This window comes from Paroedura picta, chromosome 8 (assembly GCF_049243985.1).
Source record: "Paroedura picta isolate Pp20150507F chromosome 8, Ppicta_v3.0, whole genome shotgun sequence".
Lineage (NCBI taxonomy): Eukaryota > Metazoa > Chordata > Lepidosauria > Squamata > Gekkonidae > Paroedura > Paroedura picta.
The window spans coordinates 42190889-42209162 of NC_135376.1; positions in this window are offsets into that span (position 1 = coordinate 42190889).

Below are 18274 nucleotides of genomic sequence, written 5' to 3' on the forward strand. Positions count from 1 at the left end.
GATCTGCTGTAAAGCTTTCATGGACACTGGTTCAGTGATAGCTATATTTCTTATGCTCTTCCTAGTCTATGTTCTGTTTCTAGGATGCAGCTTCGTCTTTTTTCAACCCGTGCCTGGGAGTTGTGGAAAAGTGAATGAGTGTGAGCAAGCTGAAACAGAATTTCCAGGAAGGACTGACCTTTCTGAATTTGGATGGGGTGAAGTTATCCCTGGTTGAACAGACGAAAATGCTTTCGGTACTCTTTGCTCCCCTATTATTCTTTGAAAACAGATTTAAGGTATGACAAAGAGTGCTTTCTTTCAGCTACAGTGGATTGATATTATCTTCCCTTCTAGACTGAGCCAATCAGGCCACATTGATCCATGTTATTGTGACCTCAAGGTTAAATGGCTATAACATGCTCTATTTGAAGTTGCCACTGAAGACAACTCAGACTGGTATAAAAGACAACTGTGCATTTACTGACTAGTTCTGGCTGCTATGAGCGCATAATACCTGTGCTTAAGCAATTACATTGGTTGCCTGCACGTTTTTAGGTTCAATTCAGCACAACTATTGCTATCTTGAAAGCCTTTCCTTACCTAAGACCTACATGCCAACAAGACCACTTCTCCTGGTATGAATGCGTTTACCAGTTTAGATCTCCCCAGCACTCCTTGGCTTGACCGCTCATTTGGTCTCCATCAGGTGCCAGACCTTTTCCTGCATAGCTCAGGATGCAGCCCTCCTCCCAATGACATGCGAGCCCTCTGATTGGCCCTCAAGGGGGAGGTCCCTTCCACTGAAGGCAAATCAGAGGCTGGGAGAGAGTGCGCCAGCTCTCTGATCAGCCCTCAATGGGAGAATGCCCACCCTTAGTGCTCTCCCTCCCAAAAATCCCTGTACACACTAGCTGATCAAGGAAATGCCTGGCCTAGCTTTCTTCCTGACATCTTGGTTTTCCATGAGTTTGAAAGCATTTCCCTTCCACACATACCTATACAAAAACATAATCAAACATATGATCCTTCACTTATTGTTTGAATGGGATCGTCCTGGAAAAAATTGCTCTGAGAGATCTTCCAGGTTTTTGGAGGGAGGGGCCTTTGAAATGTTTCCTTGTTAGTAGCCAGACCCCTTCCCACTTTAAAGGGAAGTTTGCCTACCAGCACCCTTCTCCAAAATCGCCTACATATTGCCTTCAGACACTTCTGCAATCACATTGCCTGGCTGAAATGTACAAAATGGATGTCAGTTTGGCCTAAACTGACCAAATTGTGCTATCTGCTCTCAAGCAAAAATAAGACGGTACGTGCCAACCCACTGCCATGCCTGCAGGAGCTGCCTGGACTCTTCCAATGAGATCACTGTGAGCCTGCAGGGAGCTTTTAACCACTGACTCTTTCTTCCTATTCAAAATAGCAATACATATCTGCAGGACAATAGGGCTCCTAACAGTGTTACTAATGTCATCAATGCTAAAAGCTTCTTCCTTCCCATTCCCTGACAAAATACAATTAGGGCAATCAAAACAGCTTGCAAGACTTAGTCAGCATCCTGTCCCACAATCTCAGGGTCATCAAGAAATCACTTACGCTTTTAGTCTCACCCAGGTAATGCAGCCATGGCTTTGTCTCTTTTCTCGGGAAATTCATTAAGAATCCACCCAGAGCAATCACAGGGTCCCACCCAAGGTTTTGTCTCAAACTACACAGGTTGATCACATGCCTTCTAGTTTCTTCATTATACATATCACTTCAAGAGCATTGTTGGAAGGGCTACAGCCTCCTATCATAGCTTGAAGATACAAATTTTGCTGTTTAAGCCACACATCAGAAGCCCTCTGTGTGTGTGTATTCTTGGATCTGATATACACATCCCTACATGCTTCTAGGCTTCACATTTTTTGAGAGACACTGGTTGTTTTTCCCATGCACTTCTTCACATTGAGACAGTACTTTATTCTTTCCCCCTTATACTCCCTTATCACACCCTCTCACCCCTATTTTTCTAATCTTGCATATTTTAATTTTATGTGTATGCTTATTAATTGCTTTAAATTTCTCTTAATAAATATCAGTTTTGTTTATTTCAATCTGGTTCATTGAGAGTTTCTAAGAAAATGACCCTGATATACAATGGTGGAAATCCCATTGTCAGCTCTCTTACTAGCTAAATTCCCCATTTCAATATATAATTTGGGTAACACTGTGTCTCTGTTAATGAGCAGTAGCCATGAAAATGTTAGGGTTTTGTCCTTTTTTTGGCCCTACAATCCTAACAATAAAAATGGATGGGAGAAAGATTTTTTTTGTTTAAAAAAAAGATGTATTATACTTAAAAGTGAAAAGTAAACCAGTTAATGGGACGTTATTGCTGCTTGCAATGCAAATGTTCTGTAGAAAAGCAAGTTAAACCAAGTGCTATTAACTTTCTTGAGAATCCAAATTTCATTTTAAAGGCTGTGCCCGCTAGCTATTGGGACAAACTGATAAATATACAATTTAGACAAAGGAGGAAGGAAATCTAATACAAAACACTCAGCAAAAAAGCCCATTAAAATAGGCATTTTATTTCCAGTCTTAGCTATTTCCATCCCTTTGATTATTGTTGTGCAATTCCTCCATGTTTTGAGACAGTGGCACTTGCTTCAGCCTGATTATGCCCATTTCCCCCTCCTAACAAAACTGTTCAAACAGAAATGAAGTACCAGTAATCAAAGATCTGTTTATCATTACTTTAGAGTGAAGGGGCTGTTCATTCTCCATCACCATTGGTTTGGCAGACAGTTCGGAGGAGAATAGGTGGAGTGGTTTTCATATGTAACAATCTAATTCAGCTCTGGTTGGTTTAGACATGGAACAAAACAGAACAAAACCCCCAAAAAGCGAGGGGCGTGTATGTGCAGGAATTATGAAGAATTCTCCTAGTTCAATGTTACTTTCAAAACTTAAAATTCAAAGTTGATTTTCACTCCCTGCCCCAACATTTTCATTATTGTTCAACTGATATGCTTTTCTGTCAGCTTCATTGTAGGATACTGGGCATCTTGCAACTTTGGTCAGAAAGCGAAGCGCTGTGAAGTGTTCATGCCAATGGCAGCAACTGTACATGCTGCTGCCAATTCTTTTCTTCACCCCAGAACATCTGAGCAGGAGCAAGAAGAAGCCTCTTCTAATCTCACATGAACAGGAAGCAACAGCAAAAGAAACAAGAGAATGAGGGGGCAGCTTGATTAATTTAGAAGGAGAAGAAGAGTTGGTTCTTATATGCTGCTTTTCTCTGCCCAAAGGAGTCTCAAAGCAGCTTACAGTCGCCTTCCCTTTCCTCTCCCCACAACAGACACCCTGTGAGGTGGGTGAGGCTGGGAGAGCCCTGATATTACTGCTCAGTCAGAATAGCTTTATCAGTGCTGTGACAAACCCAAGGTCACCCAGCTGGCTGCACGTGAAGGAGAAGAATCAAACCTGGCTCACCAGATTAGAAGCCACCATTCCTAACCACAATACCGACTGTTCTCATCGAATAAAGCCAATGCCATAATCCCTTTCTATCTATCCTAATTATGGCCTCCCCCACTCCAGCTGCCCCAAACTAGGATTTTTTAAAAAATTGTTTCCAATATGGACTGCATTTGAATGCAAGACACAAGATCCAACTGAAGCACTGTGTTCTGTTTCCTCTGACTCCATCCGCTCAAGATTTAGGATTCTTCACATAAAAATACACCATGTCTAACATTCTGAGATCCACTGAAACCGATTCTGAACCATTAAGACTTTTGATTTACAGTTATATATATATATATATAGCTTCAACATATATTACTTTTTAAATCAAACCCGGTTTGCCAGATTAGAAGCCAGCACTCCTAACCACTACACCAAGCTGGTTTACAGGAACTAAACTAGGTGGAGCTATTCTTTCAAATGTGTTGCTCATTGCAGAGCACTGGATCCCGCTTGCTCCTTATTGCTAATTTAATATTAGTTATTACTGCCTGTATATGTTGTCTGAGCACCAATAGCTGCAGTGAACAGCATGCAGCTAGTCACTCTGCTGCAGGATTGCCAACTCTCATGTTCTAGCATGGCTTCTGCAAAATGGCAAATTGTTAAACAAACACATGTCTTACCAGCACAATTGTACTTATTGTGGGTACACAGTGATAGGAACGGCTCTACCTGTGATTTTTATAAAACTTTAAAGGTTTGTTGGCATTTGACAGAAATGCTGATTCTGTAAACTTAGGCAAATTGTCAATGGATGGGCAGAAGGAACTGTGTCTGAACTTGGCTCTTCTGGTCCTTTCTTGCATGCCCAGGGAAATGCTGATTGCCATTTTGGGGTCAGAAAGCGAATTTCCTCCAGACCAGATTGACCAGGGATTCTGATTGGGGGTGGAGTGGGGGGCAATATCTGGACATGGAATTGGGGTCACTGTGGGTGGGCATGTACTTGTGAATTTGCTACATTTTGCAGGGGGGGTTGAACTAGATGACCCTGGAGGTCCCTTCCAATCCTAGGATTCTAGGATAACAGCTACAGGTCTTCCACATTACCTATTAACTCACCTTTTATAACTGGAGGGGCCAGGGCCTGAGCCTGGGACCTTCTACATACAAAGCAGATGTTCTACCACTGATCCATGGTACCACCCTACCAGATTTGGGAGAACTGGTGTTTTTATGGAAATTTTACAGTTATAAAAACAGGAATTTAAACTCTCTATCCTAGCTACATTTCTTCTCTGTATATAGCCAGTGCTGTCCTCCATCAGCTGCACAACAGGCCAGAGATCCAAATGAATATTCAAAGGGCTGAGGTTTTCAAGTTCTTTTCTTAAAAGCTCAGAGGCTTTCGCTCTCTTTCACTCTCTCACAGTTTTCTGTCTTCTAACAGCTTGGCTAATTAGCATGCATTCTGCCCAATACCATAATTTGCTGCTTTTCCTCTTCAGGAACAAGATAAAAACTGTTAAAAGGGTCAAGCCTGCTTGAAATAAAGATGGTGCATACCCAGACACGAGTTTCAAACAATTATGAAAATATTACTAGCATCAACATTTTGATACTTAATCCATTTTGTACAGCTGATAATTATTAGTGTGAAGCTCTCCAGAAAAAGCAACCTATAATCTGCCTTTAATATGAGAGAGAGTGGAGTGCACTCCAGTGTAAAGTGCAGCAAGTATGGTCAGGTATCAAAACTTTGCCACTCATCAAGTTGCCCCACATGCCCCAATCTGCTCCTGTGGCTGATGAAGAAGATGGGGGAGGGGTGTTATTTAATTTTTTTAATCCCATCCTTCCTCCAAAGAGAACAACGTCCATGGTTCTCAGCTCTCTATTTTACCTTTCCAACAGCCCTGTGTTTTAGGATAGACTAAGAGAGTGTATCACTGAAGCACTGAGTGGAGTCACTGAAGCAGTAGGTGCAAACTTAAATGGACTTGAGGAATGGTAGAGGACAGGAAGGCCTGGAGGATCATTGTCCATGGGATCACGATGGGTCGGACATGACCACACCTAGCAAGAACAACAAGGAGAGAGTGATTGGCCCAAGGTCACACAGTGGGATTCTGTAATAACTATGGATATTTGAATCCCGGTTTTCCCAGTGCTAGTCAGGTATGCCAACTACTTCACCATGTTAGGTCTCCAAGTGGCTGCTAAGAAATGGTACTATGTGATGGTTCTAGGATGCAAGCGTGCATGGTACCATGATTATCTTTCTACTATCAGAAGAGCCAGCGCATGGGGGAGATAGGAATGAATTTGGCCTCAAGAAATCTAAGATCTAAGGCAGTGGTGCGCAAACTGGGGCCCTCCAGATGTCCATGGACTACAATTTCCATGACTGAATGCTGGCAGGGGCACATGGGAATTGTAGTCCATGGACATCTGGAGGGCCACAGTTTGTCCATCCCTGATCTAAGGTAATGAGTGGCTCCAACAGTCTTTGTTGAGTCTCATAATCTACATGGATACATCACTTCAGCCCATGAATCTTCCAATAGATCAGGAGCAAGGTAAGGAAGTGATAGACCTATTCACAGAAAAATTGTGGTCTGCACTGGCTTGCTGTAAACTAAACAGGGTTAGAAAACCAATGATAAATGCAATGGGAAATATGATAAAACAATTCAGAAGATAACTCAAATATTGTGAGTAGTAGGGATGTAGAACATAAAATGTCAAAATAATTTAATTACAAAGATTCAGTTACCATTTACATAGTGTTGTAAATTTTCCAAGACACAGAATACTGCCTTCCAGGATCATCTGTGCCTGCAGAATGTAAGCTTTCCAGTGCTGACCTTACTGTTAATCTTCTGAGAACAAGAGCTATAGTGGACCCGGTTCAGTGTATCCTGACATGGAGCAGCTGTCAGGGGTCAAGCATTCTGGTGAAGGGCATGTGGCTGGTGCATAGAGCATCAGCATTCCTGGTGGCCATGGCAGCGGCACTCCAGCTGCACCTTCCACCCAGCACCATCAGAGAAAGGGTATGCAGACAGAGAGGGCAGCTGTGACTGCAGGTAATGGGAGAGCTTGCAAGGGGACAGAGGAAGGGTGTACAGGCAGGTGAGGGCAGGTAGATGGATGGGCAAGAAGCAGGACTTTGTAGAGGGCAGGACCCCTCAAAACCTGGAACCAGCTTGTATTAACATGTTAATTTTCCTAATAAAACCAGCACAAAAGAGAAATATATATGTGCTTAGACAGATTATATCACCTCTGGATAGATTATATTCTCCTATATTTCCTCTACTTTGGGCTTTCCCCCTGTCTCTCAGATATTCCACTACTGTAACAACATAAAATCACCAACAAGACAGTGGTGGTGGTGGAATGGTGGAGCACTTATATAATTCTTACCATGTTTTATTGTGCTATGGTTTTAAATGTTTAATTTATTGTTGCAAACTGCCCTGAGTCTGCTTGTGGGGAAGGGCAGGCTAGAAATCTGTACACAGCCCGTGGCGCCACGGGCGCCACGGACTGTATAAAGGAGTAAGGGGTAGTGGGGAGGAGTTAGGGCGGGACCGGTCAGGGATAAAAACTCGGAGGGGCCAATCAGGAGCCGCGAAGCGGCTCCTGATTGGCCCCTTCAAGTGTCCATCCCGCCCGAAGCAGGCAATGGGGAGCCGCGCAAAGCGCGGCTCCCCATTCCCTGCTTCACTCGCACAGCGACAGGTGAGCGCTTCGGGGGCCGTTCGCCGTTTGGGGAGGGTGGGGGTGGTGGGAGCCGGCCTTCTCTCGGCCTCCGGAGCGCCCTCGCGGCCGCGAGGGCGCTCCGGAGGCCGAGAGAACGCCGTTCGCCGCTGAGGGAGGGTGGGGGTGGTGGGAGCCGGCCTTCTCTCGGCCTCCGGAGCACCCTCGCGGCAGCGAGGGCGCTCTGGAGGCCGAGAGAACGCCGTTCGCCGCTGGGGGAGGGTCGGGGTGGTGGGAGCCGGCCTTCTGTCGGCCCCGGCAGTGGCCTCGCCCGGTGAGCCCGCTCCCGGGGCCGACAGGACGCCGTGGGAGCCTTTGGGGAGGGTGGGGGGCGGGAGCCTCCTTTCCCAGCCCCCCTTTTCCCTCCGGCTTCTGCCGGGGCTGAGCTCTCCCTCGCAACCACGAGGGAGATCTCTGCCCCGACAGAAGCCTCCTTTCCCAGCCCCCCTTTTCCCTCCGGCTTCTGCCGGGGCTGAGCTCTCCCTCGCAACCGCGAGGGAGATCTCCGCCCCGACAGAAGCCTCCTTTCCCAGCCCCCCTTTTCCCTCCGGCTTCTGCCGGGGACGGGCTCTCCCCCCCAGCTCATCTAGCACCCATTTTATTGCAAATTAAAATGGGCTTGAAATCTAGTTAAATTATAAATAAATAAATTATGAATTTGAATATGAATGTTTAAATATTTCAATAATAATTTTTCATACCTTAAGCTATTGATATATGAAATAGCCCAGCTTAGACTCGGTTCACGAGAGTTTAGGACCAAGCACAGTTGGACATGGTCATAATTTGGATGGTAAACCATCCAGAAAAGCTGGGGATGCTATGCAAAGGAAGGGAATGTCAAACCCCATACCCATCTCTTGCCTGACAAACTCTATGGATGGGGTTGCCGTAAATCGTTTGTGACTCAATTACACGTTCTTGGCTATTCTCCTTCTTATTAAATTATGTTTACATCCCTAGTTAGAATTAACTCAGACCTTATACTATGGAATGCACAAACGTTGCTTGTAAGAACCAATAGCTCTGGAAACAAACCCTGAAGGAATGGTCAAGGCAGGGGAAATAGTTAGGATTGCTCCAAGGAGAAGAAGATGTTTCTTTCTGGTTTTATGAAACACTTGCAAACTCAAGCTTTAATTGTTGATTTTTCCATTATCATGTACTTCCTCCACATCATCTACTTGAAGGTCACAATCAGCACCCTCAGTCAGAACTCATATGGAGTAATTAGACAGATATGTAATCAGCTACAAAATAGACCATTAGGAATATTTACAAAACCTTAGATGTTTTTTTGTAAAGTCTACAGAAGTGCCAACTTCCAGTATTATCTGAAATTATCTGGCAGAAAATAAAATGGCAGGCATCTAATTTTCTGATCAAGCTTATATCATCTGGTTCTCAGTTCATGCACAAACATACAACTTCTATATATATATATATATATATATATATATATATATATATATATATATATATATATATATATATATATATATATATATATATATATATATATATATATATATATATATATATATATATATATATATATATATATATTATAAAATGGAACAGTTGTTTCTCCTCGGTAATACACATGTGTCATCTGGTTTATGGGACTCTTGTGAATTACCTGGCAGGCAATGTTGTAACTGAATATTTAGACAAACTAGACTACATTCTCCCATGGTCCAACAAGCATTTATTTAGTTGAAGACTAGAAAAGGTTTTTAACTGCTGGAATTTTTTTAAAAAAAATATTGTCACGAGTGCTTCCAGAATAAACAGTTCTAAATGGAGCTGCAGAGAGACTTTGGGCAGCTCATAAACTTTCCAGCTATGATAGAAATACAGCTTAAGAGATACCTGGAGGATAGAAGCCTTGAAGATCCCTGAAGACGCATTAAATTCCAAGTATCTCTTCTGTACAGGGAAAATCGATAATACTCTGGTTTATGATGGAAAAAGTGATTAATGAAACAGAAAATGAATCATTTCTTTTATTCACTTTGGCTGCACTCTCAAAACACCTTTTCGCTGCTTAAATCTATTTGAAATCAAGGGAAATTTAAAAGCCTTACTGTATGTAGGACCACAGCCATAAATGACTTGGGTTCATATGAAATGAAACAAAGGGGTTTCAGGATGGCTGAGTTAGATCACTCATCACAATAGTCACAGCCCATGTCAGGATCTGTAATAGACTCATAGGCTGCCTGCCCCCTCAGAGAAAATACAGAATGAAATGTTTGGCAGCGACTTGATAAAATTCCAGTTGATATTGCACAAAATTGTTCTTCGTGTGGGCACATCACCTGGTGGTTGCAGCAAACATTCTGATGGTGGAAAGCATTATAATGTCTTAGCTGACTTATAGCGAATTTGTAGAATTTTCAAGAGACATTCCACTGTGATTTGCCATTGCTTGCCTCTGCTTAGCAATCCTGGACTTCCTTAGTGACCTCCCACACAAATACAAACCAGGACTGATGTTTAATTTTTAAGTTTGGATGTGATCTGGCTAGACTGGGCCATCCAGGTCAGGGCACAAGAGTTCAAGTAAGGTTAAAAATGCTATAAATAAAATATTGTGTCTAAACTCACCAACACTGGTGTAAATATGCCTAGCTTTACTTCTGTGCTTCTCATTTTATTTGCAAGGCTTAATTCTTTTTAATAAGTTTATTCCATTTATTTCCAAGATGTCATAATACCAAATCAATAAAATTATCCTGACTAATATAACATTCACATGTAACTCTACAGTTCCACAATCATCATCAGTAACAAAAAGATATTAAAATCAGCTACAGTAAAGTGAGTTAAATATGATTGTGATTAAAAAGCCTTCTGGATCTGAGTGTAGTTATTGTTTGCTGGATATGCAAACATAGTCACTGGATTAATTTTATCATATTTATTTCCCAAGAGAAAGACATTCTTTTCTCTGCAGAGGAAATTTCAAATTAGTGGATAGATTTTCTTCAGAATGAGATATGCAATTGAAAACGATGCATGTAATGGAGATCTTCAATTATAAGAACTGTCATTTTAGCGGAGATATATAGATATACACACTGTATAGATATAATACAAATAGATACTCATCTATTGATATCCCATTTCTACAGATGACATATAGCTATGATTGATGTTAACATATTTACTGGGGTTGCACAGGCTTTGTTTACAGGATTATATGAAAATGAGCAACAGTATAAGAAAAAAACGTTGACTTCTCAAGTGTTTTCCAGTCTTTTATGTGTATGTTGTAATATGTGATTCAATGAAGTCAAAGCAGAAGTATGTCTGGAAGCAGGGAAGAGACCAGAATCTTAGCCACTATCTTAGCCACTAAGGGCCCCTTCCCACCCACCATTCTTATATTCCTGAGAGTATTAGACAGACAGAGTATTAGACAGGCACACACACACACACACACACACAGAGAGAGAGAGAGAGAGAGAGAGAGAGAGAGAGAGAGAGAGAGAGAGAGAGAGAGAGGTTCCAATATAAAATGATGGTTTTTCTTCAAGGTATGTAATAAAAAAGAGGGGTTCATCTTATATTTACAATTATGTCCAGTAAAAACTACATTTTAGTATATAACATTTTGAGTAGATATGGTATATATCAGGAAGATGTTACACAGATATAAGGGTAACATCAGAGTATAGCTCTTAGGTAATGCTGGGAGTGATCGAGGGCAAAAGAAGAAGGGGACGACAGAGAATGAGGTGGATGGATGGAGTCACTGAAGCAGTAGGTGCAAACTTAAATGGACTCCGGGGAATGGTAGAGGACAGGAAGGCCTGGAGGATCATTGTCCATGGGGTCGCGATGGGTCGGACACGACTTCGCACATAACAATAACAATAACAGTGTATTATTATTTATTATTATTATTATCAGTTACATTTATTAACCAGCGCTCTCGGGCCAGCCAGCACACGGTGGTTTACAACAGAGTGAATGCAATAAAATGCAATCATACAATAAAATAGAACTACTAATAGCAAAAAGTCAATCCGCCCCCCAAATTCCTAACCCCACAGGCCCATCTCAGCCCAGTGCCTCAAGACAGGTTCCTGGGGGGCCTGTCTTGGAGAACTACTTCCCCTGCCTAAGACTTTGGAAAACTATGGCCATCAACTTCGTACTTTCACACAAATTACCACTCTGTGATAAATTTCTTTGAGGTAATGATTTCTACAAAACAGAACCATCCTTCATTTTAGCATTTAACTCAATAAAAATAAATGCATCTAATTCCTTTACCATATCTTTTTCCCAAGGTAACTAGCTGATGATCGGATATCGCTGGAGCTCGGCATACACATTTATTACTGGAACAGACCATTAATTAGAGAATGTTTCATTTGAAGCGTGTGTTCATCCTGCTACCACAACCTGTCTACAGATATATTGTTAAGAATGACAAGAATCTATCTGTGCGCAATGAAAAATATCACCACTGGGGTTTCTAATCTGATAGTAATGATACATTTTATCCTGTTAATTATTTACCTTCTACTCTTGCAACTTTTCTTCATATTCACTGTCATATCAGCAGAACAACAAGAACAGAATAATCTTACCTTCTTCATGGCACTAGTAGTGTTTATATAATACAATGGAAATTGTATAGATTTGTAACATTTTTCATTTTAAGGTAAAATATATTTATACAATAAATTCATATTTTCATTTTAAAATGATCAGATAAAAAAATTGAATATCCTGTACAAGGTCTGTCACTGCCTCTTAAATACAAGTATTGTTTTCTACTCATATGTACATATTCCCCAGAACAGTTTTCCCTGAATGTCCCTCTTCGTACATTACAATGTTCATGGTTTGAAGTTCATTCCCCACCCTGGATCAGACAATCACATGTGAGTTGTGGGTTCTTAGGCCAATCAAGTATGGGTGTTTTCCCTCATTTTCACCATGCAAGTCCATCAGGTTTTCTTTGTCATTATGCATGGATTTTCTCCTTTCAATGCTCAGTTTGCTTTCTGGTCACTGTTTCCCTGAGTTTTCTGAGAGTGCTTTTATGCAGATTTTCCTCCAGTTTCACTTCCAAGCTGAAGGTAATTCAGATGAGCACAGGGCTGAAAATTAGTGTTACTATGCAGATGCACTTGGCATTAGCAAAAAAATATCTCCCCCCCAAGAAATATTTAATTTAGTGACAGAAGACTAAAAAAGATCTCCAGAGCTTCTGCCAGAGGACTCATCCAAACAAATTGTAGCCCACTTTGCACAAGTTGTCAATGATCATAACTTTCAATGCCAATGTCAGTGGGTTCTATCATGCATTCTGTACACACAATATGTTCCCCCATATTATGAGATCATGTAACTATTTCCCATTTTTTCCAGTGGCTGATAATGCAGAGAATTCCTAGTGCTGTGCAATATTGATGCTTGCCAATTCCAAATAGAAGTCTGGTGAATTTCAACGTTAGGGTTTCCCACTATTGTCTGTATTATTTTCTGTTCCCTTTCATCAGCAAACGAATGCTATAAAGCATGCACAAAACCTGATCCACAAGGATTTAAATCGAAGGTGTTTTCTTGATGCTACTGTGAAGCTGTGATAGGATAAAAAAAAACATTAGACACCATCTTCCACACATCACAAGTGACGCTCCACCCTGATTTAGAAAAGTGTGGGGGGAGGGCAGAGTATTGTAGTGCAGAATAAATATACCGGAGGGAAAAGTATGATGCATAAGATGGACACAGTGTCCAAAATCAAGATAAAAGGCTTACTGCTCTGAAAATCTGCAGTAAGATGTGCGTGTATAATGGGCCTTAGATTCTTGTGTGACAGAGATACAGATAGCATTCATTCACCTTCTTCTTTTCCATTTACTGACTGAAGAGCTGATAGGGCTCCAGCTATTATTATTAGTATTACCTGAGGGCAAAGAAGTAGATTTTTCTCTGCCATTAGTAGTTGTTCACTGAGCATACTTAAAAACCCACAAACTTTTAGCCCATCCTATCCCATGGGCCACTAACCAAACCAACTGATAAAAATATGCTATGAAGTTTGAAAATAATAGGCCTGCCTCTAGCATTTGATTTCATTTTATTTGGTCAAGCACTTTGCCACGTAATTATTAAGCTTTATAAAACTAAAAATAGATTTAAATCTTGACTTTCTGCAGGATGACAATTTATATGCAGCTGCATAATCAACATTCATTGGACTAGGTAGATGAGGTTACTGTTAGCACATGTACAGAAGACAATTATATTAATCCAGACATCACCAATTATTCTAAGCCTACAATACCTTTAGAATTCCAAAAGGTGATGGTGAGCATTATCCCCAAATGCCAGTTGCAGGAGGTACAGCCAAATACAATACCTCCGTCCTCACTTTGCAAAAAAATCACAGAAGGAGAATACAAAGGGCATTTCTGCACAGTGGTCAAAATTGTGAGATGCCAGTGACCTGCAACACCATAATATTAAACCTTCCTATTCTTCCCCTCAACACTTCAAAACCTTCCTGCCACATCTTCCCTTTCACACATCTTCCCTTGAGCAGACAGCTAACAAGACAGCGATATGCTGTTTCACTCACCGCTCCTCAGCCTGTCAATCAATAGAGCAACCAATTGGTGGGTTGTTGGTCTCGCCCCCTTTTTTGGTCTCACCCCCTTTATATTTTACTTGAAACTTACATGTAACAATGAATATTCACTTATATGAAAATTCATTGCTACATTATTTAAAGCCCTCCCCCCCAAAAATACACACATACAACCGGCAAGCAGAGGGCACGGGGAGGGAGGCAGATCCCCCTCCTGTCATTTAAAACAGCCGAAAGGCTCTATGCGAGTTCCCAGTCAATCTGGACAAATTAATTGGGGGTGGTTCACACACACGCTCCATCTCCCCCACCCTGTTTCCTTCGCTAAGCAGGAAATGGAGGAAGGACGGTAGGAGTGAGGGTGGGACATGTCAGAGCTGACTATCACACACTTCACCCTCCATACTTTCCTTTTGCTGGTTGTCCACTGGTGGATCACGCTTTTTAGGTTGATGAATCCACTTTTGGGGATTCCCAAACTCACACTTTAAAATGGAAGATGTAGCGAACCAGCTGCTGCCCAGATGCTGGATGTAACTGACATCATGAGGAACATCCAGGGCCTTTTCGCACGGGGATCTTTGTTGCAAATTGTTTGCGGAATGAAAAATCGCCATTTAAAATAGTGGAATTCGTCGTTATGCATACCTGCCTTTGTAGTGGAATCAGTTGCGTTTTTTAGCGTTTCCCACAGGCTTCCGGTCTCGGCAGAAATCGCTAGAAAGGAAGCGCTATTGCCAAGCTCGTCCCGCCCCTGGCCGTCAAGCAGCCAATGGGCAGCCGTTAGCATGCTCCCAAACAGACCCTTTCCCTTTAAGAAAGGTTTAAAAAAAAAAAAAACCTAGGTAGATTCGTTGCTACGGAGAGACCCATCCAGCTGCCTAATGTGAGCTGTCGTTTGATTGTATGATCGTTTGCACGCTGCCTCGAGTGATAAAAAAAAATCCCCCCCCCTTCTCACGGGCCCGATTTTCGGCTGAATTTATGTGTAAAAAATAAAGGGACTTTATTTCAGCAAACGGGCTTTTAAGTGGTTTGTGCTTAGTGACTAAAGGTGAAGGACTGAAGCCAGGGAAGCCTCTAAACAGAAAGAGGCTCGCCGGTGCGTTTATCCCCGCTCGCTCGGAGAAAAAAAAATGGCGATCGCTTCGCCGGAAGTTTGGAGGAGAGAGCCAGGGGGAGGGACTTTGAAGAACCAGCAACAATGGTAACGCACAGGTCTTTAGCGCTACTGTTGCAGATTGGTTGCAGGAGTGTATCGCTATCCGGAGGGTGAATCCACTTTTCTGGATTCCCCTGAAAGCGCCACAACGAAGCGCTTTTTGCGGGTCGGTTTCAGGATTGTTGCAGATTGTCTACGACATCGTGGGTTAGGGCAAATTAGTAGCGTTTCCAATTAGCAACCATTGTGCTATTTTGAAGCCGTGCGAAAAGGCCCCCAGAATATGCCACCTACATTCAGCAAACATTTCACTATATTTATTGTGTGTGGAAATGCCCAAAGAAATGAAGGAAATCTCTAGGGGGGGGGGGGAGAACGGGGAAAAAGGAAAGGGAATAAAAAGAAGGAAAGGCTGAAAGGGAAATGAAACCATAAGGACAGATGTTTAAATTATCTGTTCTCCTGTTCCTCCAGAGCTAGTGCTGCTATTGTACCAATGCAAAATCCTTTCATTTAAAGGAAAGCAATCAGTAATAAACCCTTCCTTGCAAAGATCCCACACACTTTGAGAAAAGCTCAGTGGACACCGGGAAAAGTACTCTGACACAGACATCACATTGGAAAACATTGTCCTGATTGCTGTCCTGATTGCTGAAACAGGCCAAAGCTTTTGTTTTGTCTTGGAAATATAATTGTGACTGTTTCAAGAACTCTTGCTGCTGCCTTCTTTTCCATTTATTTAATATTTATACCGCCCTTCCATATGGCTCATAAGGAAATCCATGATGGTAAACATGGACCTTGTGTAAGCAGTCATTCACAGTCATGATGACAGACAGTGTGCACCAACTAATGGAGAGTACAGCACATGAGAACCCCAAGCAGCTGTAGAAGAATGTGCAGAGGCAAACAAGATGCAAGTGACTTTACAAATCTTGAAACAAAGCAATCTTTTTTTCCAGATTGTTATGATATCACTTATACTTGATGATCCTTTTATTTATTCATTTAAAAATGTAAATGCCCACTGTCTAGATTAGTCTGTCAGTCACTTCTTAAATATAGCAAAAAAAAACCCTGCAAAAAGTAAAATATAAGTAAATACCATAACACGCTAACATATCCCAAGCCCTGTGAACAGTCCCCGAAAGAACATACCTTTTAGACATGTCTAGGAGCTGTTCAAGCAGTAGCTTGGATCCTATGGTAAACCACTGCCAGAAGAAAGCATTTTGGTCAGCAGAATGAGACTCCATTTCTACCCTCTACATCCTGAAATGCCCCTTGAACAGAACAGCATGAAGGGAAGTCTGCAATGGGAGTGTGGAATCAGTGAAAATTATCCCACATACACCCCCTTTCATTAGTGGATACTTACCGCAGCATCCAATCCTCACAGTGAAATCCTATGCAGAAGTACTTCAGTCTAAGCCCATGGATTTCAGTGAGGTTAGATTGGAGTAACCACATAAGGCTGCAGTGTCAGACTTTTTGCATGTCTCCCTAAAAAGGGGAATCCACAACTGTGATGAACCACAGAGCAGCTCTCTATGCAAGGGCTCTTGTATTACATGGACCTTGTGCAGTATGTCCCCCTAACTTACTTCTGAGTAAATGTGGATAACACCTTTAACAGGATTGTGCCCATGAATATTTTAGCTATATTTAGTTTCTAGAAATATAGCATAGATGGGTTAATAAGATGCAAATGAACAAGTCTGTCATAACTATATGGGAGCGAAAAGGAAATGTGTAAGTATGACTTGCTAATGCAAAAATAATGGCTTTATTTCCCATCTTTAATGTCAGTGAATATAAATGAGTGAAATAGAAGGCATATGGCCGATGGCACTTCCTATTGCATATTAAAAGTTTAGTCAAGTTTCAGTAATCTGCATTGTTGTGGATTCACAGTACTAGAATATAAATGACTAAACTGCAAGCAGGATTTAAAAACAAATAGAAATGTCTCTTGAACAGTCTCCCCAGTTAGGCAAAGACAGTTCTCATTTGCTACAAATTATTACATATTTTAATTGCATTTTTAATGTTGGGGTTGGCCAATCAGATAATTTGGCAACTGAGCAACAAGGACTTCCTTTGTTATAGTGTTGAGTTCAATGCATGTAATTCTGTCTTTGTAAAAAGCCCTTAACCAATCTGAATGCCAGGCCCTGGGACTTATTCCAGCCAGAACATGGATCCTCCAATCAAGAGGGGTTAACACATCAAAGGGCTAGTGGTTCTCCCTGTCAGTTATGAAGGGTGCTCTCAATCAGAGGAAAGCACCTGTCCCACATCCAGCCTCCCAATCACAGAAACACCAGTGTCCCCTTCCATTACCGTACCTGTCACAGCATCTCTTGCTTCCCCCCCCCCCTTCTCATTCATCACAGCAATGTAGTGGTTAGCAAACTAGAATACCTTTTCTGAAGTCCCAAGTTCAAATCCCTGGTGGGTTGATCCTTTCATTGCTTATCTCACAGTGTTGTTATGGAGATAAAATGGAGGAAGAGATAATGATGTGAGGTCCTTGGTAAATTGTCAGGATAAAAAAGAGACAACTGATCTTTAATTAAACATTTCTCTCTTTTCCTTCTTGCTGCAGTAGTTGACATACTTGACTAGGATCTGTCATACCGAGTGCAATTGTTGTTGGGCAGTGGATTCAGGGTGGACAAAAATAAATATTACTTTATGGAGAAAATGCGGAATTCACTGTCAGAGGATGTTGTGATGGCCACAGGAAGAAACAGCTTTAAAGGGGGATTAGATAGATTCATGGAGGATAAGTCTACCAGCCATGGTGATTCAAGGGAACCTTCACATTCAGAAGCATTGAACCTCTGAATCCCAGAGCCAAGAGGCAACATCAGGGGAAGGTCTCACCTTCCATGCACTGTGGTTGGTCCTCTAGTAAAACTGGCTGGCCACTGTGTGAGACAGGATGCTAGACTAGATAGACCACTGATCTGATCCAGCAGGTCTCTTCTTATGTTCATATGTTTTTATACCTGGTCGTATTACAGTACTAATTTCCAATAAAATGTTCTAACTTGCCCCAGTGACAAAAGTCTCTTATTTCTTTGGCAACTCTTGCAGCCTTGTCCTCAGTGTGCACAGCTGAAAGGGTGACTCACTGAGTTCAAAGCAGGGCAGTTCCTAGAAGGTAGGTATAAAATTATATATTTTCACAAACAGGCAAATCTTGTTGACAACCTCCTGAGGGCCTCAGGACATCTCTCCTAAAACTTGTTGCTGTACTCAGGGGCAGGCTGGGAAAGGAAAAGAGCCCTTGG